The sequence below is a fragment of the Anopheles gambiae genome, chromosome 3, assembly GCF_943734735.2.
Source record: "Anopheles gambiae chromosome 3, idAnoGambNW_F1_1, whole genome shotgun sequence".
In the NCBI taxonomy this organism is placed as follows: Eukaryota; Metazoa; Arthropoda; class Insecta; order Diptera; family Culicidae; genus Anopheles; species Anopheles gambiae.
In genome coordinates, this window is record NC_064602.1 from 31,632,471 (window position 1) to 31,653,359 (window position 20,889).

The window sequence follows — 20,889 nt, forward strand, 5'->3', positions numbered from 1 at the left end:
TATTTGCTACACAGATTCGTCTTAAAGGCCGGTTGTTCTTCGGATTAAGCGATTAAAAAGCGCATCAAACGACTAGTTTGCAGAGCAGTTAGTTTTTATTTACATTGCAGCACTGCAGAAAATTGATAATTTTTCAGTTGAATAAATGTGAGGTTTATTTTGCAACGTTTTGGTTACAGTTGGAGCTGTTCAACGCATCAAATCTTTGTTCTCTTTGGTTTCTTGTTTAATGTCAGCAAGAGGCCTTTTCGTGGGTGGGTTGGCAGTAGTTCAGCAGTCCTTCTCCAGCCCAAAGGTTTGGCATAATTTCTCATAAACGGACTGAAATAGAAGGTTTGATGTTAGTTTGGAGAGAATACGCTGATGTGCTTATTTTCGTTTGAGTATCATACAATATCATTGCGAGATGGTTCTGCGGATCCCTGTCCGAGCAGTGCTAGAGGAGGAAGTGTGTTAAAATAATTATGAAAGGTTATTTGTTGGAAGCCGCTTAGTACTGTCACTTACCAATAAATGCAAAGAGAATTATGGTGGCAAGGAATTTCATGTTTCGGTGTTCTTTTTTACAATGGGTTTCGATTGAAACAGGGTTAGTATAAGATTTAAACGTTACAGGGACGAAAGAACAGCTTATATATTAGCGTGCTGATGTGGAATCTCACTTGCTACATGTTCTAGAAATGTTGAACATGGGTACAGTTGGCTATAGTTACCTTAGAGTACATGGCATATAGGTGTTAACATGAATGCAATAATCGATAACAGAAGAGCTTGAACTTTTGAACACGTGCGTTGGTGATTGTTTTCTTTTCATCAAGTAACTTTAAGCAATGTTTTTTGGTGTATTTCATTTGATTGTGCAAAAACTAAAACTAACTAATTAAAACTTGTTAAAAACTATTGATTTTGATTTTTTAGTAACCGTAAGTTTTTCGGTCTGGTGGTACAGTCGTCAATTCGTACGACTTAACAACATGCCCGTCTTGGATTCAAGCCTCGAATAGACCGTGTTCCCCATACGTAGGACTGACTATCCTGCTATGGTACCAATAAGTCACTGAAAGCCGAGCCCACTAGTGGTACAGGCAGGCCTTGACCGACAACGGTTGTTATGCCAAAGCAGAAAAAGAAGAAGAAGTCTTTTTCGGATTTTTTATAAGTTATAAATACATTTAAGTTGCATTAACATATATTTTTGTCATTTTTTATGGTTTACTAGGGTTTAAAAGTACATATCTGTGAAAACTTGACTGCCTCTTGCCAAAATGTTGAATATACAAGCTTATTTATACTGTCACACATGTTTTGAAAAGATTGCTGAAATGGAAATGTAATATTACGAATTTTGGTTATAGTTGGTATATATTTATCTTACTAATACTTCATCCGACGGTTGTGCGTATATGAGCCCCATCAATGCTATTGGGTTATATAAAAAAGGATTAGTTCAATCTTAAAAAATCTGTATGGAGGCTTTTGCTGATGCTTACTGATGAATATAACAAAAAGGCTTGTTAGGAAATGCATATTCTTTGTGCGTGTTTTTTTTATCTCAAACTGGTTCCTTTTATAAAAGAAAACGTTCTCCTTAGTTTGCAAAATAGCATTAGTTGAATGAATCGCTTATATATATTCTAGTTTTATTTCGATATTGCTTACTATTTGTTCTTCTGTTTTTATATGCTGGATTTACAAATTCGTTAGTTGGACGCAAAATAAAATAATCATAAACACTGAATTTGTTTCTCATTATTCATCGCTTTGCTTCAATTTATAAACAATAAACACTTCGGAGGTGACACGTGCCTCCTATTAACTTATTTCGATTCACTGTACATGGTCTGGGAACTATCCGATTCAATCTGTTAGGAATATAATATGTTTGCCCAGATCAGTAGTAGATTTGTAAGTAGAAAAGTGGAAAAAGATGGCATTTAATTAATTTTGTTTCACATCGACGTGATGCAGACTTGACAGCTAGCAAGCCTCACATTACAGCACTCTTAAATTATAGTTTGCAATGAAGTGTCTCGATGTATTTTTGAATTCAAAGATTTATTTTTGGCAAGCTAATGGAAATGTTTGTGATTTTTGAATATTTCTACAGTAATATGTTTGGGTTTTGGTCATTGCAAGAAGGTGTAGGACAATAGTCGTTTTCAAACATTTACATCTTGCAACATCTTACAATAGTACGAACGAATTCTGCTACTGCCGCTTCAGATGCTTTTTATTTTAAAATTACAATAAGCGGAACTCGTTCACCATTGCGATTGTTCGATGCGATCATTAAGCGCGAGGTTTTTTGGCCGATGGTGCAGTGGTAGGACCAGTCACCCAGCAGTCCTTCTTCGTTCCATGTTTTTGGCAACGGCTCTCGTAGTTTTTCTAGTGGAATGGAACAAAAGATAAAATGATAGCTGAAATATTTGCTATAGACTGATCAGTGCTCAATACAAACAATGGGGCCCTTTACGATTCTAGTCAGCTTTTTGTATGGAGTTTGACAGTTAAAGGCTGAAATCATGTAAACACTCCATACAAAACCACACAAAAAACTAGGCTGCAATTTTCAGTCTAGATTATTCTAGCCTGAAAGTGAGAATTAGATTCGAGTACATGCTCGAAAACACGGTGTTGTTTACATTTACCCCAAGGTGCATTAAAGAGATCACGTGGTGGAATCTAGAAACAAAGTGTATGTAGTCCAGGTGGTCTCATAGTATGTTTTTTAAAACCAAATTTGAATATAACTTTTTGACAGGATGGGTGAACACTTTTGTTGAAACAAGCTTTCTGGAAAATCTTCATTCAGAAGCAGAAGCGATAAAAATCAGCCTTCTAAATTCATACATCTTGGGATAAGCCCACCTGTATATTATACTCACTTAGATAGCTGCTCGAAAACTGCTATACAACGCAAACAGCTGACAGGCTGAAATTTCAGCTTACAGCGGACTTACAACGGAAAGGGCCCAATGTTGACATTTGTCTCTTCAGGTTGAGCTGACACCAGTACCGCAAGGGCTGTAAAGGAAACCAAAAAGGTTACGTTGCATCGCGTACCTAGAGTTGATGTTGCTTGCCACTTAGTTATTCACTTACCGAGCAGTGCAGACAGGAACACTTTCATAAGGAACTTCATGATTCTTTGATTTGGTTACTGTAACAAAACTACAAACCAGTGAGCGAGTGGCTATGTAGCTGATGGAGCAACTATTTATATACATAAACAGCTTCTATACTTATCGTTTTGCTTAGTGAGAAATATGGGCCATGGCTCTATAATCTTCGATAAAATGCTGGTCGGAGCAATTGTAACATTTCGTTTGGTACATGTTAGGTTTTTGTGTACAAGGTAAGATTGTTAAATGGAATAACCTTACAAGGTTTTCTTTATCGCGATATCGTATCTGGGCTTAGGCTGGGCTAAATCTTTCAAGTTTCAAAACAAGTTTCGCTTTTAGTGTATATTGATTAAATAAAAAAGTTGCTTGCATTGCGGTTTTTTGCTAGATTGTTATTTTTCTTCAAATATGTGGTGAAATATCAATAAAATGAGTTTGAATATAGTAATAGTTGTGGCTACGTTTGGAGCAATTGTATGCTCATTGCGGAAAGTTGATGCAGACGCCCCAATCATTGCACTCATTTCCAGGATCCTACAGAGAAAAGTGCATTAAAAGTGGAATAGACCTTAATGGAATGCTATGGAATAATGATGTTACCTCAGCTCCTGCCGTTGGATAGTCTGTTATTTGTCGTCCTGCTACCGCTCCGAGAAGCGCTGGTAGTGAAAATATAAAGTATACGAAATTTAATAAGCCAACCGAACCAACTACAGTAGCGATCGAGACTTACCACAGAAAAGGGACAATATTTCACTTGTCAAGATACGCATGGTTCTTTGAATGGGGCTTTAAGCTTCAAAGCTTATTTTTAGGAGTATTTATAGGAGCTAAGGTCGCCCGATGTTACGTGCGATGGTTTTTTTTCCCCTAATAATCAATTCGTGGATGTTTATGTGCAATTGGTTCTATGACAAATGTTTGCCAAAGTGCTGGAATGATGTTTTGGTGTTTGATGTTTGACGAAAAAGAGTTAATTACTTCAATCGTTTAACTTCATTGCTTAGATATTGTTTACTTAATTACTTTAATTGACCCGTTCATACAAGGGGTTCTTTCTTGTTATATAAAGCTGTTTTTGAATTAGTTTTTGAGTTCAGTTAACTTTATCGTTCGATATCAAAATGCCAGACGAACTGTATAGAATATATAAATAAACATATTAAAGCTGACTACGATTTCTGATAGTCTGATTAGGGTTTATTTTGAAAAAAAGTTTTGTTGATGTTAATTTCAGTGTTTCATTGAGTGGTCAATCAAAACACGCATCGTTTCTGCAGCATTCAGATTTGTTTAGTTGTATTTTTCATAAAATCATGTTGTGTTTGAAGTTATTGTGGATAACATTGACATTCACCACCTGGCATTCAGGAAGGAAGGAAGACAAATCTTCATTCCCTGCCACACAATACAATGAGGCACCGATTCACGCTTTGCGACTTGACTGGGAGCAGATAAAGCCTCATTTGTTAGGCAAGCTGGAATATATAATGCACATAAGTTTGATATTTTGGAGAACGTGAGTTTAATTTATTGATTATGTTTGATATAGAGCAAACTTACTTGCTACAATGAGCACGATTAAAACAAGTTGGTATAATTGTTTCATTTTGCACGTCTTTGGAAACAGGTTAGTGTGATGCAGCAGAGTGATTCTTGTTATATACTGATTTATTTCAAATCTGGAGTACTTTGTACAGTGTTTGGCGAAAAAGATGCAACACGAGTAGGTGTACCAATAAACAAGCAGAATAAAATTCGTGTTGAATTGTTACCTTTTTATTTGATTCTCCTCGGACCAGCGCTTAATACTGGTATGCAGTTTGTTCCTTGTAGCTGTTAATTTGTGCTGCAACAATGATGTAGTTTTAATTTTGAATGGAATGCAAAATATTAGGATTTTTTTTATCATTTATCATTTCTTTGAATTCTTTTTTACTAAGCATGTATAGGCCGGCATGATCGCGTAGATCATTACGCCAAATAGAAGAATACATCGGTCAGCATCGGGCCGCAATGGATTCGAGGCCCTGATACTTTTCACACTTTTAGTCAAATGAGAAAAAAACATATCTACAACGATTAGCAATAACATAATATGGTAATGCAGAGGTTTCATATGGTTATTTTCAGGGATTCAGATGCAATTCGTTTGAAGGTAAAATTTAAATATTCAAAACGCCAACAGGACTCTTTCTGTTGCACGCAGTAAATTATTATTTTAGATTTAAATAATTGTTTTTAAGCTGTTTTTGTCTAAAAAAGTTTTATATAAAGACGCCAAAAAATCCGTCACTTGAATCGGGTGCAGGCAAAAGGGTGACCTTTCGTCTTTCCCCTAGTCACGATCGTAAGCTTTTGAGGGATACTCGGTCTGAATAGTGGTAGACGATGATCACACTAAGCGTTTACAGTGGTGCTCTGTAGGGAATTACCTGAAGCAATACAGTCTGAGCGAATCAACCGTTAATACTAATTAACACAAATGGTATGTGGATTAAGCACAAATGCATTGACACAGTTAGTAGGTATTTTGGTGTAGAAATTATCGAACAGTAAAAATACAAGTAAACTGCACTTTTTTTTGAGCTGTCAAATTGGACGTTTTTATTTCATTATATATGTGGGAATTCTTTAAAGCCATGATTTGTTTATTTGTAAATTTTAAGTGATTGGCCATCATTGGCCTTATCACTGATCTTATAAACTAAACTTATAATAACATAAAGCATGTAAAGCATGTAAACATAAAGCACGGTACAATGTAACATCAGCACAAAATAAATAACACAGAGTATCACAGCAAGAAAAAAAGGTTAACTTAGGGAATTCCAGTCAAAAGAGTCATAATGTGCATTAAATCTAATAGCCATCGCAGTCAAAGGTTCATTATCGCTATATGCACGTCTAGTTTGGTCAACTCTTAGTAGCCTAAAGTTTCTTAAAATACGAGCAGGTACGTGGAAATTAACTCTAGCTAAAAGGTCCGGTGAATCTATCTCTCCTAGGATGATTTTTTTCATAAACAAGATTTGCGCCGTTTCGCGACGAGTAGCGAGAGACTCGAGTCCAAAAATTAAACACCGGGCATGATAACTAGGTCTCGCTGCTACGTTACGCCAGGGTGTGAACCGTAAGACCAAACGGGTGAATTTTTTCTGCACTGACTCAATCTTATTCGACCATAACGACGACGATGGGCACCAAACTACTGAGGAGTATTCTAAGATGGATCTGACTAGTGATTTGTAGAGTGCGACAAGACAATGTGGGTCGGAGAATTCTCTCGACTGCCTGCGTATAAATCCTAGCATTCTGTTCGCTCTATCAATAATTTCGTTATGGTGCACATGAAAGTCAAGTTTACGGTCAAGGGTAACTTCTAAGTCTTTTACTGCACTGTGTCGTTGTAATTGTGTACCGGAGATGCAGTAGTTAAACACTATTGGACAATTAGAACGGTGAAACGACATGGACAAACATTTATCAACAGAAATTTGTAGGTTGTTGTTCAGACACCAGTCGGAAAAAGAGTCGATCGATGCTTGCAGGACAAGACAATCACCAAAACACCTCACAGGAAAAAAAGTCTAAGATCGTCCGCATACAATAAACATTCAGATTCCCTTACTACAGTAGGAACGTCATGATATTGAAATACCTATCAGATTCAAGATGTCTGGCTGCCGTTTTTTCTTCTTCAGGTGGTTTGTGAAAACATCATAAAACTGTTTAGAACTTTCCATAACACTTAGTGAGTGTAAGTTCATTTTTAAATAACTTTTTTTATTCTGTTTGTAATATACAAATGCATATGTTTTTATGTTTACTTTATTTGAGACTTTGAAAATATTCTATAAATGAGGTAAAACATGCTTTAAACAAAATAAGCATTCATCCCGTGCCTAAAATACCCGTAGTGCAAAACATTTTTCCAAGATGAAACGTACAAGAATTTGGCACAGCGTCACGCTTTTCCATTTCACTGGATGCAGATACAGCGTCATATATTAAGCACGCTATAATATATCATGAACGTTAGTTGATACATTTATCAGGTTTGATCTAGTGCGTACTTACTTGCCAAGATGAGCACGAGCAGAGCAAGATGGGCTAATGGTTTCATTTCGCACGACTGGTCTTTGGAAACAGTTTTGAGTGATGCTCATTATATACTGATTCGTTTGCGATAAATTAATGCGAAACGAATAGCGTCAACATGACTTGGTTGTTCTTGTTCTGATATAGTATTAACCGAACAAGGTGCAATGTGGCGTTGTGTGGCAATAAACACACACACACACACACATTCATGGTAAATTGTTTCTTTATAATTTGGTGTGTGTTTTTTTATTTTATTTTGTAGATATGGCGTGGTGGACTTCCTTCAGTTTGAATATATATCGCCTATGTTGGGCATACATGCATCGGTTGCCATCCTCGTGCAACAGTCGTCAACTCGTACGACTTTTCCGTCATGGGTTGAAGCCTCATATGAATCGTCCCCCTGTAGCAAGGATTTAATATCCAACGGCGTGGTATTAATATATCGGGAAAGTATGTATAGGCCGGCATGATCGCGTAGGTCATTACGCTAAATAAAAGAATACATCGGTCAGCATCGGGCCGCAATGGATTCGAGCCTCAGTCCATCTAGTCCGGTCCATAATAGTGAGGCTGAGAATAAACCTTTGAAAGAGTTTTGGGTCTATCTAACTTTTTTCTTAATTTGTTTTATAATAGCTATGGGTCTAATGGATGACATTTAGTAGCAGAGTAAAGAAGACATTTAGTAGCATGATAAAGAAGAGATAGACAAATTACTGCTTTCTGTTTATTTATTAAAACTATTCCGAATTCAAGTAAGTTTTTTGGAAAGAGCCAAACTATCAAAATCCTGATCAGCATGTATGGATAAGCTGATTTGGAGAGGCATCGGGTTAAGGACAGTGAAAAAATAAACTTTCGTTTTTCTACTTTTTTAAGTTAAGCGCTCATTAACATTGGGGTTTCTTGTAATCAATAAATATCAATGAGTGGTCAATGAGAGGAGGCCCATTACTGCAGCATTAATTAAAACTTTTATTGTTTTTTTTATCAAATCATGTTGTGATTGTTGCTATCGCAGATAGCAATGGAATTATCCTCCAGGAATCCAGACACCTGGACACATCAGCTTTCCCTCCCACATCACACATTGGCGCATTGCTTCACGCTTTACGACTTGGCTGGGAGCAGTTACAGCCTCACATGTGAAGCATGCTGGAAAATATCGTGAACGTGAGTTTAATTTATTGATTGTGTTTGATATAGAGCGAACTCACTTGCTACGATGAGCACGATGAGAAGAAGGTGGAATAGTAGTTTCATTTTGCTCGGCCGGTCTTTGGACACAGTGTAGTGTGATGCTGAAGAGTGGTTTTTATAGTGATTATGTGATGTATTAATGCGAAACGAATAGCGGCAACATGTTTCGGTTGTTCTTGTTCTAGTACAGTGTTAATCGAACAAGGTGCAACATGACCTAGTGTAGCAATAAAAGTGTTAGCTAACATTTGCGGTGAATTGCTACCATATCATTTGACATTTTGGTTTTCATTTTGTGTATATGGTTTAGTGGACTTGAAGGGTGCCGGTCTCTACAACATGCCCGTCATGCGTTCAAGCCCCGAATAGACTGTGCCCCCATACGTAGGATTGACTATCCTCCTATGGTAACAAAAGTCACTGAAAGCCAAGCCCACTTTACTAGTGGGTACAGGCATGCTTTGGCCGGCAACGGTTGTTGTGCCAAAAGAAGAAGAAGACAGGACTTGAAGGAAGCTTGAATGCACATTCTGTCACAAAAGTAATGGGAAATTCAAAAAGCAAAAAATCATTCAAAAAGCAAATATTCGAAGTAATTTAATTGTTTCTTCTCCCAGATGGTAATGCAACTGTCACGCACTGTTAGGGAAGTTTTTTATGTGAGCTGTCAATTAGTATCGCTTTGACAAGCAAATCTATCTGCTAAATCTGTTATCCTTGGTGATTTTTATGATGGAGAAAAATTCATTCAGTGAAATAATTTGTTTTGAACGTTGGATTTTCGTATTCCACGCATGTTTTGAAGAAAAAACTCAAGCTTACGATTTGCAAACTCTCAAGCCTGTACGTCACAGAATTGTCTCGCTTCTGCCGTTTGTCGTTATCATTCCACCGATTAAAATGTCAAGCCAATCGAGAACATAGCGATTGAAAACAATCACAATTACTACACACTACACACACTTGTGATACACACTTTATCACAATTTTTTTTTATTTTGACTTCTTCATTGCACAATATGAAAGTGTCATTAAGAAATCTCATTAGAGCATTCAGAACACTGTATTGTTGTTGTAAAATACTGTTTTATTGCTGCGAATGCGAAAATGTAATAACATAAAAAAGACAGTGTTATGGTAGTGGTTCAACAAAATCATTCTTGCCCTCGTCCCAATGCGGCATTGGGCATTCAATTGTTCCATCGGTACATTGCTCCACTTGATACATTGCTTCACGCTTTACGATTTGGCTGGGAGCAGATGCTGTCTCATACATGAGGCACGCTGTAAAACATCATTAACGTTAGTTTAGTATATTGCGTATCGTACAGAGCGAACTTACTTGCTACGATGAGCACGATTAGTGCAAGAAGGTATAATTGTTTCATTTCGCACGTTTGGTGTTTGGAAAATAGTTTAGCATACTAAACTGATCCCAAAGAGCGATGCTTATTATATACTGATTCATTTGCAATGTATTAATGAGAAATGATAACATGACCATGTTGTATTTGTACAAGCACACTGTTCCGCGAACTAGATGCAACCATAATTGTTACCATTTTATTTAATTTTTTCTAGGAAACATGGAACTAATCTTTCAGTACTAGAATACAGTTTTTCTCGTGTAACATACAGTGTGTGCTGCAACAATGCTGTAGATTTTATTTAGAATGTAATCCAGGTACTATTTAACGTGTTTGCCTGGTTTGTTGTTATTCTTTATATTTACAGGGTACATCAATTTAAACATTATATTTCACATTGATAAACAGTTGCATTCAATGGTACCGTTCAACAGTAACCTTTAAGGTAAAACTATGCCATGATATCCACAACGAGTATGTTGATGAAACCCCAATATGTTGATCAGTCGGATGCAAAAGTTGGTTTGATAGAACAATCAGTAAGTATTTTATGTATGGTCGTTATATTATTCATAAAATACAAGTACACCTTGTCAATTTATTGCTTTTAACCTATGTATTTCATTAACTCTACTAGCAAATTCTCAGTTCTTCGTCAGTCTCCGACCCGATCGGACGCATCTAATCGTTATCTGCGATCACTGATATAGAACACACACACTAGTAAAACAGACAACTACAACAACAAAATAGCGAAGGCGTTAAAAAGGCTAGCTCGGCCCATAGCCATGGGCTGCAGCAAGAAAGGATCAGCACCGAGGGACGCCGTGCCTTCGTGCTCATACATCACGATACCAAACGTTACCACAAGTAACGATTACGACATTCTTAGCGAAGATGAAGAAGCTCCATCGATAATTGCCGCATCGGCAACGGCAAAACAACAAAAATCAAAAATACCACCGATCACAGTCACCGGCACACAAGTAGGAGATGTGCACAAAAAAATCACCTCCGTTGGTGTAGTGAACTACACAACAAACTGCACATATAAAGGTATAGTGGTTAACACTACCACATCTAAAGATTTTAAGCTTGTAGTGGACGTGTTGAAGCGCCACAACAATTCTTTCTACACGCATCAACTACCGGAAGAAAAAACAACGAAAGTGGTAATCTTTGGGTTACCCGAGCAAGATACAGAATACATTAAAACCGTTCTTGCTGAAGTCAATATCGCACCATGTGTAATCAAAAAACTCGAAATCAAGAAAAAACGCTACGACGACCAGTGTATGTATCTCCTACACTTCCCTAGAGGGTCAATAACACTGAGCGAGCTGAAACAGGTTAGAGCAGTAGATCATCACCGAGTATACTTTGAGTACTACTCTAACAAATACGGTCCAATGCAGTGTACAAACTGCCAGCGCTACGGACATGGTAGCGCAAACTGTTATCTTCCTCCAGTGTGCGTAAAGTGTGCCGATAAACACACATCCAAAACGTGTCCACTAAGCCAAACAACAACCTGTCCAGACGGTAAAATAGCTCCAGCCAAATTGAAGTGCGCAAATTGCAGTGAACATCATACGGCAAATTTCTCCGGCTGCCCAGCTAGGCTACGGCTTAAAAAGGTAACACCAACACCTTCTCGCTCCAGAGAATTTACGTACAACGAGACATCGTTCCCTCGTCTCCCCAACACACCAACACGTTCCACTCCTTCAAACCACGTGAATTTCTCTGACCTGTTCCACCAACAACAAACACGTTCAAACAATAATCTTGACTTTGACCTCAACGAGATAGGGCAAATCGTTAAAGATGTATTTTCAAATCTGAGCAAATGTAGCTCAAAACAAGACCTAATCGCAGTTATTGTTCAAATATCAGCAAAATATTGTTTTCCTAACCTCAAATAATGTACTTAAAATCATTCACTGGAATGCCAACGGTATTCCAAGCAAAAAAGACGAATTTTTTAACTACCTTTTGAAAAAAGATATACACATCGCAGCCATAAGTGAGACATTTCTTAAGAATGGTACCCGTTTTTCGCACCCCAATTATCATACTTACAGACTAGACAGAACTCAGGGAGAAAAAGGTGGAGTAGCTTTAGTAATATCTAAAGCTATCAACCACGAAGTAAATAGTGACTACAAATTAAAAGTACTTGAAGCAATAGGAATTACCATCAAGACCCAAAACAGTAAAGTGACCATTATTTCCATCTATAATCCAGGTTCAAACAATGATCACAGTAGTTTCAGGAAGGACATCACAAAACTAAGCAAAATATCAAATCACTTTATTATCTGTGGTGATTTTAACGCACGTCACCGTTTCTGGAACTGTAGCAAAGCAAATCAGATGGGAAAAACCCTTTTCGAGGAAAATCAAAGAGGAAAATTTTCTATTGTTCATCCTGAAGAGCACACCCATTATCCAAATGACCCAAATCGTCGCCCCTCAACCATAGATCTACTATTAACTAACAAACCCGAAAAAATTTGCAATATTCTTACCATACAAAAATTTACCTCAGATCACTTACCTGTTTATTTTGAATATAATATTGGCCTAATACAAAACAAACATATTTCTGGAATACCGAACTACTCAGAAGCAAACTGGACTTTATTCAAAGAAATTTTAAATAATCGCCTCAATACAAATAATCTAAATCTCCAAAATATTAACACATCAAACCAAATAGATCAAATGATAAAATATTTCTCAAAATTAATTAACTACGCCCACACTAAGTCTGTCCCATTCATAATACCAGATAAATTTAAAATAATTCTACCCCCTAATATACTTCAAAAAATTAAACATCGAAATGCAACAAGGAAGCAATGGCAGAAAGATAGAAATAACACTATACTTAAAACAATTTATAACACATTAAAAAAAGAAATAATATTAGATATAAAAAACTTACGAAACCAGAGTTGGACAGGCAACCTTGAAAAAATTAATAACGACCCAAGCAAATCTAGACTATGGAAATTTGTTAGAATTATAAAAGGTAATTCTTCATTTATTCCTCCCTTAAAAGCTAATGGAAAGTGTTATATTACAAATAATGAAAAATGTGAAATTCTGAGAGACCATTTTGAAAAAGCTTACAGAACAACGTTTCCAAATCAGAGCCCAATTGAACATCACATCCAAGAGACAAATAGTAGATTCTTTTCCTACCATCAAGCACAACCCAGCAACAACTTCGATCCCATAAACTTTATTAAACCAAAACACATTAAAAACATCATTTATAAGTTGAAATCAAAAAAATCTCAAGGGCCAGATCAAATCAATAACCATTCCCTAAAACAGTTGCCTAAAAAAGCCATCGTATATTTAGCGTTTATTTTAAACGCTTGTACCAAAATCCATTATTTTCCTCTTGAATGGAAAATTGGCAAAGTCATCCCAATTCCAAAACCCAAAAAAGACCATAAAGACCCTAAAAGCTATAGACCAATAAGTTTACTCAGTTGTTTGGGTAAAATTTTTGAAAAAATTTTACACAAAAAAATTATTAAGCATCTCAATCAACACACCATCATACCTTCTTACCAATACGGTTTTCAACCAGGGCATTCAACTACTAAACAAATTGATAGATTAACCACAAACATCAAAACACAGCGAAATATTAAAAAATCCACTGGTTTTGTGATGCTAGATCTAGAAAAAGCGTTTGATACGGTATGGCACCAAGGGCTTTTGTACAAACTAATTTCTTTCAATTTTCCTCCGAACATCATTCAACTGATTCAGTCATTTTTATCTGATAGAAGCTGTTTCGTGCAAATAACCTCTTCGAAATCAAATGACATTCACCCACCTGCCGGATTACCCCAAGGCAGCGTGCTGTCACCCGTTCTTTTCAACATATTTACAAGCGACTTGCCTAAAACAAAATCTGTAAAAAAATATTGTTTTGCAGATGACTTTGCCATGAGTAGTTCGGCTTCCAATCCAAAATCTATTATTAAAAACCTCAACAATGGAATTAAAAAATATGTGACATTTTGTAAAACTTGGAAATTAAAAATCAACGAGGAAAAATCTGAGGCCATATTTTTTACACGTTGCACTAGCGCATATAAATTACCAGATCGTAATCTAAAAATAAGTGACTGGGATATTGCTTGGAAAGACAATGTAAAGTATTTGGGATTGTTTTTGGATAAAAGGCTCACCTTCAGGAAACATATAGAGGAAAAAGTTATAAGTGGATCAAGACTTATAAAAATTTTGTATAGCTTCATAAACAAGAATTCTAAATTGAACTTAAAAAACAAACTGTTACTTTATAAAACCGTAATTAGGCCAACAATTCTTTACTCATCTAAAATATGGGCAAATTGTGCAAATGTTCATATAAATAAGTTACAAGTATTTCAGAATAAGTTCTTGAAAAGAGTGCTAAACCTTCCCCCATGGCATAGCACATTTGATATACATAGAATTACTGGTTTTGAACTAGTAAAAAATTTTGTTCGTAACACATAAGTTTTGTAATGCCAGTGAAGGCACAATTGTAAATAGCTAGATTGTAATGTAGATGTAAAAATAGGAGTAAGGACTAGTACGTAGGATTATCTTAAGGTAAAACAATCAGAGGGTTTTTTTTTCTAATTTTTCCCGATCTACTTCAATTCAGGTAAAGATGTACAATCCAAATACGCAAAGCGTTATAACAATCAGGTTATTGAGTAGAGGTCAATCGATCGGAACCAATGTATAATTCGTGGAATATTGCTACAAAACAAATCAATAAATTACTTACTTACTTACTTACTTACTAGCAAATTCTATGCACATTATATTGTAATATATAATAATTTTAAGTTGTATTTCAGATATTTGTCATATAGGTGGATCAAGAAGAGTACATCGCAAGTTTTTATACAACTTTTATTTGCTCATACTGTATGTTAGCCTGCTGTTTATTGAGGTTTGATGTTTTATTGGCATGGGTATGTATATATATTTTAAAAATATGAGTTTGCTCTACTTTTTATCCCATCCCAACAAAACTCCATGGACAAACCATGGTTCTATTAACAACGATACACATAATAGAGCTAGGAGCTCGCTTTACGACTTTACTTTTGCACCCTGTGAAGTCGCAAGGCGGTTCGCTGACCTCGTCGTTGTAGGTATTAGCAGCGTATGTGAAGCACACTGTAAAATATCATCAAAGTTAGTTGAGTATTTTGATTGTATTTTATACAGAGCATACTTACTTGCTACGATGAGCAGAAGTACTGCAAGTTGGAATGATTGTTTCATTTCGTAAGTTGTCGACGTTCTGGCGTCTTTGGAAACAGTTTAGTGAGCTGCTGAAGGGTGAAGCGTATTATATACTGATGCATGGGCGATGAACTAACCCAGAACAAATAGCGACAACATGACCTGGATGTTCTTATTATTGTACAGCGTTAAGGGGTAACAATTTGTAACATGGTGTAGCTACTTACAAGTAGGTTAACATTCGTAGTGAATTATTCATTTTAACAAATTGAGCACACCTTATCATTTGAACATGCTAGGAGTTACTGAATACTTGTATTTTGTTTATTCATTTTGAGAGTTTATAGAAACTCTCTCAGAATGCTTATTCATTATCGCTTAATGTTCCGCCAGATGTCAACGATGAAGCTAATACTTTTTAATCGATGTGTTTTTCAACTTCAATGGCTCTGCATTTTCAACTGTCTTAGATATTAGCGATCCACACCGTTTAAATTGTGCTCATCCACCGCATAGTCGAGTGTAGGACGAAAGGATACAGCTGACCCCAATAGCTCGAGATCTTCCCACTTCCGTACAGCTTTCATAGTGTCGGTGGTATAATTTTACACGCGATTTGTTCGAAGATTAAATGGTAGCGATTTGGTTATGGTAGCCTAAAAGAGAATGTGGATTAAGCTTTGATAGGTTGATCATTCAGATGCAAGGGTTGGTTTGGTACAACAGCTGGTATATAGTTTTGTAATGTGATTACCTTACTTTGAAAATACAAGTACACTACATCCTTTTAATTTCTTGCCTATGTTGGCATCTTTTAATGGTATTATTTAGAAATATCCAACATTTGATTAATGCCTTAGAGTTGTTTCTCCTTCAGCTTAATCAAGAATAGCTCATAGCTGTTTAAACAACTTTTAATTTCTCCGATGTGATACGTTGATGTTTTAGTGTAACAGATATACGCTTAGTACTAAGTTTATAAGACGATTTATAAAATATTCATTTATTTATTTTCTCCAACCATTGTTCAAATAATCAGGGTAATCTTGAATTCGGGCAAAAATGTTTTTGAATTAACAACCATTTATCCCAACCCAAAGAAACCTGTAGTACAATACATCATTCCATGAATAAATCTGCATGTATCGGGGGCAGCTTCACGCTTTACGGTATCGCTGGGAGCAGATACAGCCTCACATATGAAGCATGCTGGAAAATATCATGAACGTAAATATATTATATTCATTATGATCGATGTAGAGCGAACTTACTTGCTACGATGAGCACGACGAGAAGAATGTGGAATAGTAGTTTCATTTTGCCCGTCTGATCTTTGAAAACAGTGTAGCGTGTTTCTGAACAGCGATTCTTATTTTATATTGATTCATGGTTGATACACTGGTCCAAAATATAGCGACACCATACCTACGATAAATAGCGATTACATGACCTGGTTGTTCGTGTTCGAGTACAGTGTTTACCGAACAAGGTTGTAGCAACAAAAAAGTAGGTTAACATTCGTGTGGAAGTATTACCTCATTTGATGTTTTGTTATTAATTTAAGGGACATGGTATGGTAGGCTTGACTATATTCTACCTATAATGCGCATGTATGCATTCGTCAACATCGAGAATATCCCGTGGTTAGTCTACTCATACGACTTAATAAAATGCCCGTCATGGGTTCAAGCCTCATGTGGCTTGACCATTCTTTCGTAGCAAGGAGTGACTAACGTGCTGCGAAGTACTAATAAGTGTCGAAATCCTATGGAAGCCGGCATGATTGTGTAGGTGGTTATGCCAAATAAAAGAAGACATCGGTCAACATAGGGTCGTGATCATTTCGAGGCCCGTATGGACAAGATTTTGAGGTTGGGAAAAAACCCGTGATAAATAGAGATAGCAGAATGTTAACTAGGTAGCAGAGGAACGTACAAGCATTAAAAAATGTCAGTACGCCTTTGACCTGCCATTCGAAGCAATCCCAAAGCTATGTTTCTATATCAAAATAGACAACATTTCGTCACAATATAATGAGCAAAGATTTGTGCCATCCAGCCTGTGCAAACTGCTCGAAAACAGCTTCGCCGAGCTTGGCACATAATTTTATAGTGAGTGGCAAAGGTGATTTCGACAGGAGTTTTCGAGCAGGTCCACCCCTAATGAGTGGTCAAAGAGAAGAATAGATAGTAGCGAACATTTCTGCAGAATTAATAAAAACTTTTATTGTTTGTTTTTTTTAATCAAATCATGTTGTGATTGTTGCTATCGCGGATAGCAATGGAATTATCCTCCAGGAATCCAGCCAGTTGGACACATTAGCTTTCCCTCCCACATCACACATTGGCGCATTGCTTCACGCTTTACGACTTGGCTGGGAGCAGTTACAGCCTCACATGTGAAGCATGCTGGAAAATATCGTGAACGTGAGTTTAATTTATTGATTGTGTTTGATATAGAGCGAACTTACTTGCTACGATGAGCACGATGAGAAGAAGGTGGAATAGTAGTTTCATTTTGCCCGGCCGATCTTTGGACACAGTGTAGTGTGATGCTGAAGAGTGGTGCCTTTTTATACTGATTTTGCGATGTATTAATGCGAAACGAATAGCGGCAACATGTGTTGGTTGTGCTTGTTCTAGTACAGTGTTAATCGAACAAGGCGCAACATGACCTAGTGTAGCAATAAGCAAGTATGTTAACATTCGTGGTGAATTGTTACCTTATCAAATAAAACTTGTTTTTATGAAGTTGATTAGTGTATGGTTAAAGTAGTATAGTATGGTTATTTGTTAGATTTGCAGACTGCTTGCATGTAGTTTATCAATCGAATTCATAGTTGATTCTGTAGTCAAACTTGTGCTTGGATTGTAATTAAGATGCTTTTGAATATGGTATTCTTGTTTGTTTTATTTTTATTTACATTATCATTGCATATGAACTTGAGCAACTCTCTCTGAATGTTAAATCTTTATCGCTCAATGCTTTTCCAGGTACCAACAATGCAGCGAATATGTTAGAGATGATGTACTTTTATTCTTCAATGACTCCACATTCACTTTTGTCCTCGATCATTATGTTTAACACAGCTTAAAAGGTTTCCATCGTCCGCACGGTCGAATGTAGAACAATCTAACGCAGCGGTCGGCAAACTTTTGAGGCAAAGGGCTAAATTTAGTAAATGATCTAAAGCCGCGGGCCAGGAGAAAGCGGGTTTTCTATTATGATGATTTAATTATTACATTAAAAAATTTCAGAAACATTATAATTGGCTAATGATATCTAGCATTGCTATTGGTATTATTGCTGTTTTCCTATAATTGTGTCATCCCAGAATGGTTCAAAATTGATAATACCTACTTAAAAAATTGATATACAAAAATTAAAATCATAAAATTTCGTATGCGACCTTCATTCCGATAGTCTTATTGTGGTGTTAAAATAATGTGAATATTACATAACGGTTACATTAAAAAATGGACAACAATTGTCGATTTTTCATGGGTTTATCTTAACCCGCACTAACAAAACGTTAATTGTACTTTGAGTAGTAGTATCTCATTAGTTAGCAGACTAAATTTGACACCTCTATCAGACTAACTCTAACCATGATGACCAAAAAAGTGAATCAAAAGCGTGCGCGATCAAAGAATGGCACCCCGTAGCGTCCAAAATGGACTCCGTGCGGAAGTTTGTGGACGTCGTATATAATAAGTAATACCCGTTTTGGCATTTTGGTCGCCAACATCTTGGCACTATTAGGCAACAATCAAAGCATCGAAAGAAAGCCCAAGTTCATTTTTGAGGTTTCAAATGAAGCTGAAATGAAGACAGAGGGTCAGGTCAAGTGGCTACATTACTGCGTTAGCTGGACCGGGATATCGATGCAACCCACCAAACAGTAAAATAATACCTGGGAAACATGAAGAAACAGATCAGGAATTAGAAATCGCATCCAATGGCTTCGCAGTGGCAAACAATTACGCAAAAACTCAATGCACTCATTTCAGGTGAATTTCGACAGAATTTCGATATAACACCCTAGTCCGCAAACTGGTCCAACATCCGTCACCTGTGTCCCATCGATTTTTTTCTACGCCAACGTGATGCAAAAACTCTACTCTAACAAGTTTGTAGCGAAAACTTAGGAGGAATTGATGAAAATCGAAGGTAGAACTTAAATCATGCATGTCTACGTCCACCAGTGTGAAAATTCCTATTAACTGACGAAAGGCAACCCGCAAAGTCTTGAACATATTTGTGCAAGTAATCTGAAATAATTCCCTTTGAACAGATGTAAATGTAAAGAAATTATCTTTCCTACTTTTTTCTACAGCCAGTCGAAAATGGCATATTTTTTCATGCAAAAGCTACGGGGATATTGACCTCGAGTTCGAACCATCGTACTTTTTCAACTTTTAATTAAAGTACTATGGAATGATGGACCGTTCAGTATCTTTAATTAAAAGTTGAAAAAGTACGATGGTTCAATATGGTATACTAGAAGATCTTCAGTAATTTGTGTACGAATCTTTGCTTCCCATCCTTGAAAATCAGTCAAATCCTTTCGCGGGCCGGATTGAATGTTGCGGCGGGCCGCATTTGGCCCGCGGGCCGGACTTTGCCGACCGCTGGTCTAACGACAATAGCACATGTTCTTCCCATTTTCGAATTTCGACGTTTTGTAAGATAGTGGATGTGGTGATTCTGTAAGTTGCAAAACGATGTAGTAAATGAATTCACACAAACTTACCAACAACGGTCACTTATAGCAAGATAGGGTAGAGTAGAGTTTTATCAGCAGAATTTATGAGGAGAATGGACTTGAATCGGCTGAAGATAAAACGATATCCACAAACAGTATGTGGAGTAGGCCCTAATTAGTTGTCCCGCTTGATGCAAGAGTTGGTTTGGTAGAAAAGTTGATGCGTCTGTTCCTATCGTTTTAAAACACATGAACAGATTATTAAATAAATAACTAAACAAAACATCGGGAATTATTCTTGTTTGATTATAAGGTATGTATTTCTTTAGTTTTGTTTGCACATGCTTTGTGTATTACATTGCAGAGTTAAACAGAGTCGAGGCATTTTGTAGTTCATATCTTCATATCTCTCTCGTCTCTCCTTCAACTGTGCTTAGGATAATTCATAGCTTCAGCAGCTTCACGAATGCTTCTCAAAATTCCAGGGGGACGCTTGGTTAAGAATGTATCTGCATCAACCATCGAAAACGATACTATGGAGAAGCAAGATGAAAAGGAACGAGTGTTAGAATTGCTGTCATATGTAGCACAACAAATGTTGGAGAAACAGGACTCTTACCAGCCAGAATTAGCACAACGAGTGCGATGTAGAATAGTTGCTTCATCATAGCCATGATTGCGCCTCAACACACAAATTGGTATTAAGTATATCTTAGATATTTGCTCTATTTTATACCATTGCTTGCTGTTCCGTGGAGTTGTAAACATAAATCGTATCGAATCAAGAAATGGTTGTTGGTTCTGGCAAAATGGATGTCTTTCATGAGGGGTAATACAACATGAATTTGTACCTTTTGTGTGTTAGTTTCACGTTCAATGTATAATCGGTATAATTGTATTCGTTTAATTCGTTTAATAATACATTATTAATCATCAGTTTCTAAGAGTAGTCTATAATTATAGCCGCAACAATGGATTCACGAGACACATTCCTCAGTATTTGCTCACATTATGATAAATGAAATCTACAAAAAATAATCCATTAGAGCAAATACTGTATTCGTGAGATGCAGCAAAAAGTTAAAATACATGAGTTCAATCTTTTTGT

The 20,889-nt window shown here is 36.6% G+C and overlaps 8 long non-coding RNA genes across 8 annotated transcripts; all 8 read right to left on the reverse strand.

Moving 5' to 3' along the window:
- Nucleotides 1–73: 73 nt before the first annotated feature.
- Nucleotides 74–4,847, reverse strand: LOC1271272 (uncharacterized). Its single transcript, XR_009766437.1, has 10 exons — nt 4,692–4,847; nt 3,862–4,606; nt 3,729–3,787; nt 3,106–3,662; nt 2,889–3,027; nt 1,491–2,388; nt 1,376–1,419; nt 508–1,317; nt 393–436; nt 74–321 (listed from the first exon to the last, which is right to left on the reverse strand). It is a non-coding gene; the product is annotated as an uncharacterized LOC1271272 (long non-coding RNA).
- A 2,046-nt stretch (nt 4,848–6,893) lies between these two features.
- LOC133393448 (uncharacterized) lies at nt 6,894–7,274 on the reverse strand. The gene is made up of 2 exons (XR_009766172.1): nt 7,209–7,274; nt 6,894–7,147 (listed from the first exon to the last, which is right to left on the reverse strand). It is a non-coding gene; the product is annotated as an uncharacterized LOC133393448 (long non-coding RNA).
- An 898-nt stretch (nt 7,275–8,172) lies between these two features.
- LOC1271274 (uncharacterized) lies at nt 8,173–8,542 on the reverse strand. The gene is made up of 2 exons (XR_009766529.1): nt 8,453–8,542; nt 8,173–8,390 (listed from the first exon to the last, which is right to left on the reverse strand). It is a non-coding gene; the product is annotated as an uncharacterized LOC1271274 (long non-coding RNA).
- A 959-nt stretch (nt 8,543–9,501) lies between these two features.
- LOC133394124 (uncharacterized) lies at nt 9,502–9,943 on the reverse strand. Its single transcript, XR_009766611.1, has 2 exons — nt 9,778–9,943; nt 9,502–9,719 (listed from the first exon to the last, which is right to left on the reverse strand). It is a non-coding gene; the product is annotated as an uncharacterized LOC133394124 (long non-coding RNA).
- Nucleotides 9,944–14,719: 4,776 nt separating this feature from the next.
- Nucleotides 14,720–15,280, reverse strand: LOC133393841 (uncharacterized). The gene is made up of 2 exons (XR_009766428.1): nt 15,070–15,280; nt 14,720–15,007 (listed from the first exon to the last, which is right to left on the reverse strand). It is a non-coding gene; the product is annotated as an uncharacterized LOC133393841 (long non-coding RNA).
- Nucleotides 15,281–16,047: 767 nt separating this feature from the next.
- Nucleotides 16,048–16,964, reverse strand: LOC133393913 (uncharacterized). Its single transcript, XR_009766479.1, has 2 exons — nt 16,348–16,964; nt 16,048–16,285 (listed from the first exon to the last, which is right to left on the reverse strand). It is a non-coding gene; the product is annotated as an uncharacterized LOC133393913 (long non-coding RNA).
- A 311-nt stretch (nt 16,965–17,275) lies between these two features.
- Nucleotides 17,276–17,955, reverse strand: LOC1267823 (uncharacterized). The gene is made up of 2 exons (XR_009766477.1): nt 17,547–17,955; nt 17,276–17,484 (listed from the first exon to the last, which is right to left on the reverse strand). It is a non-coding gene; the product is annotated as an uncharacterized LOC1267823 (long non-coding RNA).
- A 2,118-nt stretch (nt 17,956–20,073) lies between these two features.
- Nucleotides 20,074–20,589, reverse strand: LOC4577958 (uncharacterized). Its single transcript, XR_009766478.1, has 2 exons — nt 20,401–20,589; nt 20,074–20,314 (listed from the first exon to the last, which is right to left on the reverse strand). It is a non-coding gene; the product is annotated as an uncharacterized LOC4577958 (long non-coding RNA).
- Nucleotides 20,590–20,889: the final 300 nt, after the last annotated feature.